Source organism: Sinocyclocheilus rhinocerous, unplaced genomic scaffold (genome assembly GCF_001515625.1).
Source record: "Sinocyclocheilus rhinocerous isolate Xijiao unplaced genomic scaffold, SAMN03320098_v1.1 scaffold834, whole genome shotgun sequence".
NCBI classification, from domain to species: Eukaryota; Metazoa; Chordata; class Actinopteri; order Cypriniformes; family Cyprinidae; genus Sinocyclocheilus; species Sinocyclocheilus rhinocerous.
Window position 1 is genome coordinate 175442 of NW_015645089.1, and position 9729 is coordinate 185170.

At 34.8% G+C, this 9729-nt stretch overlaps 1 protein-coding gene across 2 annotated transcripts in view; it reads right to left on the bottom strand.

The window, feature by feature from the left end:
- Nucleotides 1-2666, bottom strand: part of LOC107705785 (tumor necrosis factor receptor superfamily member 19L-like) — a 36672-nt gene extending 34006 nt beyond the window's left edge. For both annotated transcript variants that reach the window (XM_016509237.1, XM_016509240.1), the window contains exon 1: nucleotides 2522-2666. The gene's annotated coding sequence lies outside the window, so the exon portion shown is untranslated. The remainder of the gene's footprint in view (nucleotides 1-2521) is intronic.
- Between the last annotated feature and the right edge of the window lie 7063 nt (nucleotides 2667-9729).

Consider the following 9729-nt stretch of genomic DNA (forward strand, 5'->3'; position numbering starts at 1 on the left):
TAGAAACTTCCAGTCAGGTGTGTTGAGGCAAGTTGGAGCTAAACTCTGCAGGACACCGGCCTTCCAGGACCGAGTTTGGACGCCCCTGTCTTGGAGTCTCTACTAATGAGCTGATGACCTGAATCAGATGAGTTTGATTAAGGAGACATGCAAAACGTGCAGTGTTGGGGTGCCTCCAGGACCAGGGTTGGGAACCACTGCCATAACACACTGTTTAATGCCACTCAAATGTGGCATAAACACATTTACACAGCAATTACGATATTAGGGTAGCATTTTATGTAGCATTGTGTCTTTATGCTGAATTTTGGGCAGGTACAGAGCAGCCTTAACTCGGCTGTGTAAAGACACTGATTAGCAGTCTGTTTATTAATGCCTAATGCACATTGCACACAAAAATCCTAATAGCTAGCTAAAATCATCAATTCTAAACAGACTGACTGGATTTATGCAGATAAACCAAGTATTTTACATATTCTGCCTCTAATGCCTTTCCATGTACAGTAGGGTGGATCGGAATTAAAGGTGGATTAAAAGTTGTAAAGTATATAAACTGGTGCAGACTTCATGCTGATGAGTCAAAAATCTAAATTCAGATGTGCCAAATATATTAGAGTGAGTCTGCTGGCCTGTCCCATGACAAATATTGCCTGTATCAGAGTCATGCATTCAATCACACTGCTTTATAAGCCTTAAAGTTACTAAAGCATTTGTGTGGCTCATAAAGCAGGTAATGCTGAACGGTAATAATAGTGCATATTTATTTCAAACGTGAGCATAAAACACGTTTAGGCATTTTGTTAATGCCTGTGAAAAAAGTCAAACTATGAAGACGTGGCAATTACATCCTGCTTTATTATAGTCCAGACTGTGTGCCAATGCTGCGTATCACTATAATATTCATGGAGGGTTAACAAAAGATGTTAATTATAACGGCAAGGGTGGTGCCTTGTAACTTAAAGTATTTTAAATAGGAATTTGGGGATTTATCCAACATGCTCTGGTGCCTATAGGCTGACACATACATGTTATACAATGTTTTATAACAGCATTTTTGTTTATAGTGCAGACCATAAATTATGCATGCCGTACAAACATATGTTTCCAGCTGGTATAAACCGCAGCTGGCGCAATGCGTGCCAAAGTCTGGAGCCAAATTGTTTGTGTGTGTGTGTGTGTGTGTGTGTGAAGCTGCCCACATTATGAAGAGCTGTATTTAAATCCGCTCACTGCCTTCTCTTAGTGAACTGAGTTCACTGGAAAAGAGCAGAACAATTTGTGATCCCTGAATGATTTAAAGAGCTGAAGTGGATGACACCATGACAGGAGGTAAATGATGGTAATATATTAGTGTGTTACACTTAGTTTCATAAAACCAATAAATGCTGTTCCTCATTCTGCTCTCATATATCAGATTCGGTGGAAATTGCAGCAGATACGAGATGTTTATAGACCCTCCATAAATGCTGTTGGTAAGTTCACAACATACAGTAAAACACAATGTTCCTGTAATACCAATGTCATTTTGCTGCAATAGCAAAATGTACTTATTTATGGGTTTTCAAACAATAGTTCATGTATTTGCAATCATAATCTTATGTTCGGGTAACACTTCATAATGAATATATACAAATTATACATAATACTTAACAGATCAGTGATTCCCTTTACCACTATGCACTTTAGTAATCACAGTTTGTGACAACAAATGACAACAGTACAGCTTTTGTTATTGCTGTAATAAACTCATTTTGGATAATAAAATAATATTACAATACATTTATACAGCTTTCAGAATGTTTATCATTGTTTAGTTCCCTTCTTTTCCAGTGATATTGGTGGTTAAAAAATAGTTTTAGAAACCAATACATGGAAAATCAATAGAATTTTGTCAGAAAAGATAATGGTACATGGCCCATTTTTCATTTAAAGATTATGTACATTCAAATATGCATATATGTAATTATTAAAATATATGAATCAACACTGAATCATCAGTTTAGCAATATACAGTGTAATATAATATTTGTCTTTAAAGGAGGAATTCTAATCATAATCAAAAGAAGTAACAAAAGTAATGATTTAATAATCATTATTTTTTATATCGAACTTCACTTATAACTTATATTTACATATAATAATCATATCAGAGTGTTTAAAAAAAGTTACAGACACTGTTTCACAGCCCTTGAAGTGAATGAGAGCTTCATAGTGCATAAGACTATCAGGAAACACCAACGAACTCAACTCAATGCATTTCTATTGTCTCCTGTGTGAAACGGTTCAGTAGAACTATCGGCAAAACTCTTATCTCAAACTTTAAAACCACCAATGTATTGAAGTACAGCTCAGTACAGTATATCCACACTCATCTGTGTACGCAGTATACACTACAGTACACACAACCGACTTCATAAGTAACTGAAAAGATACCGCCAGAAATGCCGCATCCCCACCGCAACTGTCCCCATCTGTTAATAAACTCTTTCACACCGTGAATAAAGTTCGTATTTTATCTTACCTGTTTTACTGTGAAATCATAAGTGTCCAATAATCATCATATGTCGGATGTGTGGTCTATAATTAGGCTACACAAAGAGAAGGAGAGAGACAGAACAGCAGAGATGAGCAGAGCGATCCAACATTTGAACCGAGTCACTGAGAACTGAGAGAAACACGTCACAGCGCGCGTGTAATATGAGCTTCACCTCGCGCGCGCCCTCTGTCTCTCACTCTATTCATTCCTGTGAAGATTTACCGCATTGCATTGTCAAAACAGTGTCAAGTAATATTACAGCCTACAGAAGGAAAAGATAAAAATTAATTTAAAAAGGGGTCATATGATGTTGCTAAAAAGAACATTATTTTGTGTATTTGGTGTAATGAAATGTGTTTATGTGTTTAAGGTTCAAAAAACATTATTTTCCACATACTGTACATTATTGTTTCTCCTCTATGCCCCGCCTTTCTGAAACGCGTCGATTTTTACAAAACTCATCGGTCTGAAAAACGAGGTGTGCTCTGATTGGCCAGCTATCAGTGTGTTGTGATTGGCTGAATACCTCAATTATGTGACGAAAATGTTAAGCCCCCACGGATCAGCTCCAGGCATGACGAAGCAGATATCGTCCTCTTTTGGAAGGCCAAACAAAGTAGTTTCGCTTTCACAACGAAACACACAGCTCTTCACGACATGGCGGCTGCAACAATACTTACAGCGACAGCTAGGTTTCTTCTTTCTTTTGCTTGAACATTTGGGCGGTGTTATGCAAATCTTCCCACATCATGATGTAGGTATGTGGGGGCGTGTTAGAACGAGCCGTTTTAGGTAGGCGTGGTTGACTCTTAACTTTTATAAAGAATATCTCTTTGGATTTGAGACTTTAGTCTTTGCAACTTTACAGACCTTCTTTATGCACCAAGAGCTTGTAACACTCCAAAGAGAAAGGAAAAATTGAAATCGCATCATATGACCCCTTTAAAACCGTATCAAATCCCGAAAAAATAAAATTTTATTCACACTTAAAGGACATTTTAAAGAAACCCTAAAATGAAAATTTGCCGAAAATGTACATACCCTCAGGCCATCCAAGATATAGATGAGTTTGATTCTTTATGGGAACAGATTTGGAGACATTTAGCATTCCATCACTTGCTCAGCAATGGATGCTCTGCAGTGAATGGGTGCCGTCAGAATGAGAGTCCAAACAGCTGATAAAAACATCACAATAATCCATAAGTAATCCACACCACTCCAGTCGATCAATTAATGTCTTTTTAATAAGCGGATTCACTTCTAATGCTAAATTTCTCTAAATATTTTCTGATGAATAAACAAACTCATCTAGAATTTTAGTTGATCTTTATAAGACACTGGTGTTGATAATGAAATGGCATTCATTTAGCATGATAACCTAAAGTAAAATAATGCAGAAACAGGGGAAAAATCTCTCTCTCTCTGTGGCATGTGGGATAATATAAAAGCAAACATCTCACCTTCTATTTCATCTAAATAGTGTCTACATATGTTCTACTCTTTCAGTTTTGCATGTTTCTGTTTCTCCAGCACTGTATGCGTGGAATGCACTCATGCGGCATAAACACATGCTGCAGGGCAGTTTAACACAATCTCACACTAATTTCTTGTTATTCCAGGTGCGTTTCAACAATGAACCCTACAGTTAAAACAAGCAAATTCATCACTGAAAATTATAGTTACTTTAGTGATTTCACTCTGAATCATTTGAATAAACCAGACGGTTGAAGTGACACAAACTAAAAAGCAGCCATCCAATGAAGTGTGCATTAAATTAAAGATCTAAACATTAATGTCAAGCTTATGAAGTACATGTAAACCCACCTGCCTTTAAAATGTGATAGCACAGTTAAATTAACACAACATTTATAATTGCTTATAGGTTAAAATATCTTAACCAACTGAACAGCTGCAGATTAAAGTATATATTATATTTGACATTTTTTCAGCTTCTATTTAATAATAACCCAACATAAGTGTTCAATCTAAACTGCTGAAAACAATTAAGACATTAAAACAATGGATGATTCAAAAGATATTTTGTTGCCTGTTTTGTTGAATAAACAAGATGGTAAAGACAGTGAATCTTTTCAACATAATACTAATATATATTATACTAATTTATATATATATATATATAATTTTTTGGCATCATTTCATAATCTTAATCAGTCTATATGGCCCTAACTGTGTTCCCCTTCCTCACTGGTACAGGATGCACATGATTATTCAAACTTTTTTTTTGCATATTCAGCTTAACTGATGCTTCTAGAAACCTCTTTATTTGAATGAGTGTTCATGGTTACTCTGAGACAGAGCTCATGTAGGCTGCAGCATTCTTTGGTTTCTTATATGCCAACAGCACTGAATCACGCGTCAGAATAAAACCAGATCTCTCACACAAACCATGAACTGCAGGGTCAGGCGATGAACATTCATTGCATGACATTAGAAAGCTTTCTTTGTGCCCTCGAACAACTAGTTCGCTGTGAGATGACGTAAATTGGTCTTGTGTGTTTCATTTTGATTGTATGAATGTCAGACAGTCATTCAGAACCATGAGCTGCTGACACACCAGCAACACAAGCACTGCTTTTTATATAAATTCTTTAATTCAGCAAGGATATGAATTAAACTGATCAAAAGTGACAGTATAGTGATTTATAATCCAAATAAATACTGTTCGTTTTCAACATTTATATAATCAGCAAAATCAGCATATTAGTGTAATAATAATGATTTCTGAGAGATCAAGTAACACTGAAGACTGGAGTAATGATGCTGAAAATTCAGCTTTGATCACGGGAATAAATTATATTTTACAATATATTAAAATAGAAAATAGTTATTTTAAATTTCAATAATATTTCAAAATTTATTTACTGTTTTTACTGTATTTATGACCAAAAAATGCAGTATTTAAAACATAATTGTTCTTACCCTCCTTAAAATTCTTTGGGCCTGTTGTGACCAAATCATGCATTTTAGATTGACAACAGAAAAAAGCTTTTGAAAGTTATTTTAATCCTAAACTAGGTGATGATTCACACTTAAATCACGTTTTACACTTATTAAACGCATACTGGAGGAAATGATTAATAAAAGCAGTGATTAAAACTATTAAGTGTGAATCATCACCTAGCTTTTGATGAATCTTACATGGATTTTCGCAGCAACGTAACTAAACCCAGAAGCCAAAAGAGCGCAGTATAAAATGATCGGATTTTAAAAATGTGATGTTTCATAAAACTGTGATACCCAAAAGTTACTGCAAGAGAAATAGTATGAGTCTAAATTTATATATTGTTATTTAATATCACTTTTTTTAAATTCTATTCAGACACATCTCTGGCACCCAACATTTTCATCATCTCATTTCATTTCTTAAAACATTTACCTTTTCAAAAAAGTCTTAAGTCTTATTTTGTGCCAACTCACAATTTTTGAAAACAAATTCATAAACTTCCTGGCACTGACAGTGACTCATTTGACTGCGATGACAGGTGAGATCGTGTGTGTGAGCGTGTTTGTAAATGAATTACAGAGCCTATGGATTCTGGCATCAGTGAATGTTTAATTACAAAGAAACCCACAGTGACAAAATAGGACAACGGTGTGAAATAAGCATGACGACTGTTACAGGATCCGCAGACGCGGAGCGGCTTCTCTTCTCTTCTTTTAAAATACTGGAATAGTTTTAATTTAAATGAGACGGCACATGCCAAATGAGAAAAAAATAGACAAGAATACTTATAAAAATATGCCATTAGATTCATATGAACAATCGTGGACTGTGAGAGCACTATGTACAGAGAAAGGCAATATATACCAATATTTACAACAAACATTGATGACGTCTTTCACTAGAAAGGGCTGAGAGGGTCACTTACAACAGTAAGACTTGACTTAGGACTATCATCAATGATTGATTTAGATATTTGATTCAAAAGCAAAACATGCAGACTCAGTTTATGAAAATATGATTCTCTGAGGATCCCGTTTGTAGTAAGAAGTTATCTTCTGCAATGCTTTGACGTTTCTACCTACGAGTTCTTGGCACTAGTGTTCACAACTACTCAACAGATCAATCGATAAAACAATTTGGCGAAACGTTCCCATGAATTTCCATGCATGATGCGGTCTGGGAAATGTCTGACTTCACATCCTTCAGGTGAGCGAGAATTTGGGTGTGACGCGGTTCTTTCCAGACAAACTAAGGCAGCAGAAATTGCTCATTTAACAGGAAGTCCACCCACCTGAGGTGTGCGGTGCAGGCAGAGCGCTTTATCGGTTAATTGTCTGTCATAAGCGGCCACAAGTAGCCAAAGGGCTGTAACCCGTCTGACTTCATTCTCGTGTCGTAATCTACACACAGACACACTCACAAACAAACACACACAGAGTTTCTCTCTCCACTGCAAACTCTGTATGTCAAATCGACGCAGTCTTCAGCAACATCGGTTAAGAAACAACACAATTCCCTTTCCTGAATTAACATGGTGATGAAAACAACCACTGAAATTACACAGCTGGTCATCGGTGAATCTCACCAATCCTGTCTAGTTATATTTCATTCCGAAATTAAAAGAAATTTACATAAAATAAATTATATTTTTTTAACTTTATTTGATTTTTAAAAAAATTAGTTTTACATTATTTTAATGTCAATTAATTACATTTCCCCCAAATTCCAATTACCGTAATGCAAAAAAATAGAACTGTAATGTGAAAAAATTACAGTACATTTGTAAAGTACAAACCATAGTATGGAAGCCCGTTTCCACCACGGGATTAAATAAAAATAAAATAAAAATAGGTGATTTGCAACTTTTTATCTCACAATTCTGACTTCGAGTTTACATCTTGCAACTCTGGATTTTTTCCCAGAATTGCATGAAAAACTTATATTATGGAGTTATAAAGTCAGAATTGTGAGAAACTCGCAATTGTAAGAAAATGATGAGCTGAGTTGTTTTCCTCAGATCTGGACTTCAGCTTGCAATCGCAAGTTGAAAAAAATCGTACAATTCTGAGAAAAATGTCACAATTGCGAGATCACTCGCAATTGTCTTTTGTTTGTTTTTTTTTAAATTCAGTGGTGGAAACAAGCTTCCATACCATAGTATTTGTTGGATTAAATTGAATCAAAAATCAAAAAAATTATAAGAATAAAAATGTATTACAGTAATGTGAATGAGATTGTTTTTGTATCACAATTTTAAGAAATTAAAGGGAAATTACAATGAAAATAATGACATGATGCAAAAAAACAAAAAAAACTTAAATGGTCCTAAAAAATATGCTTTATTTTCCTTATGCAAATAAAACTTCTTTTTATTTTGGGGTGAAATATGACCTGGATGTTTCTTTGTGAGATTCACCGGAATAATTTTTCAAAAATGGTACAAATGCAACCTCACTGACCCAACTTGAGTTGAGCGTCAAAATCTTTCAGTAGAGAAAAACGCCAGACTACTTTATTTATAAATTAAGTGCTATAAAAAAAGACTTAACTAAAACTGAAAAAACATAAATACTGTACAAAAGGTTTTTTGTCACAATACCTATATATGGAATGTCATTGCTGTTCTTTCACATAACATAGTGAAGTCTTATTTTTTTTTATACATAAAGATGATTCGATAACCAAAAGAATAATGTTATAATGTGTAATAACTCTGACTGTGAGTTTGTTGATTACTGAAGTAGTAAAGTGTGTGTCATATAGCGGTTCGCGGGTACTCTAGCCTTATATTGCACATTGGTTACGTAAGATTAACTCTCATCTCGCCCCGAACAACACAAACGAGAGCTTTAACAAAAACATCTTCATTCTCCAATGAAATCACAGTCTTTCAAGACCAGCAGTGTGCGGACTGACGAAGTGAAGGATGAAAAACTCGTCTTTCCACTTTGTACGTCCATCCACATTACCCACAATCCTCCCTGCCTCGTGCGATGCATTCAAACCCACTCTCTATCCAACAATTCTTGCTTCCTTTCTTTTATACTTCACCTTTTCCTGCTTTTTCTCTTTTCTTCTTCAAGGAAATGATCATTTCGTCCGCTTTGTTTTTTTAAGCTTCAACACAATATTCAAAAGCAGCCACAGGAAACACCACATGGCAAGCGGGATCGAGATATTTTACACCGAGAAACGAAATGACCCATAACACAACGGAACGAAAAACAAACACCCCATTGGTTGACATCTTACATGCTCGTGCACAACGCATCAGAGAACAGGAAGGGGCGGGGTTTCGGGGGGAAGTGTGTCGAGGGGGCCCACATTTGAATGAGCTAATCATTTGGCGCCACCAAGTGGAGGGTTAATGTAAGCTCAAGTTTTTTTTTTTTTTTTTTTTTTTTTAAGTGTAATTTTGTTGTGTTTTTGTCCTTTTTATTATAATTTTTTTTAAAATATATAGTTTTTTCAATGGCTAAAAGTTTTATTTATTTATTTTATTCATTTGTTTTTTTTATAACTCACACAATTTGTTTTAATTAATGGTAATAACCCTGTATAAAATTAGCTCTAACAATCCACATTTGAAGCCCTATTGATCTGTTTTTGTGCTTTTTTGACTTGTTCAAGATAAAAACCATAATGCCGCTTTGCATCATATTTGTTGAATAAAATCCAAAACTTGTTTCTTAATAATTTTGAGGTGCTGATTCCAAAAATAGCATCTGTTTTGCTCAAGCACGTCAGATTTTCTCAAAAAATGTTGTAGCATTTTTGTTTTCGACAACCATTTGTGCAGTGAAGTCTTATATTATTACTTAATAAGTAGAAAAACTGCCACAAACACATGATTCCTGTCTGAATCTGAGCCAGATTACGATTTGTTTAATGCTCAGCCCATTTTCACATGTATGAATGAATCTAAACACATTATTTTATGCATAACGCTGATTTCAAGGTCAGAATTATAGCCAGTGACAGAAGAAAATGCAAACATGCGCCAGATGTTTTCTGCAATATCTGTGGGTGTTTTACTGCATCCAAACAGAAAATGACAGATTTTGTGAAAAAAGCTTATTTTGTAAAGTTCTTTGACATTAAATACAATACAATTTGAAAATCCTTTATTCTTATTTTGTGAAAAAACAAAACAAAACAAAACAAAAACTATGTAATGGAAAGTTTATATTGATATTTTTGAACTCAGCCCTGCATATTGAAAAAAAAA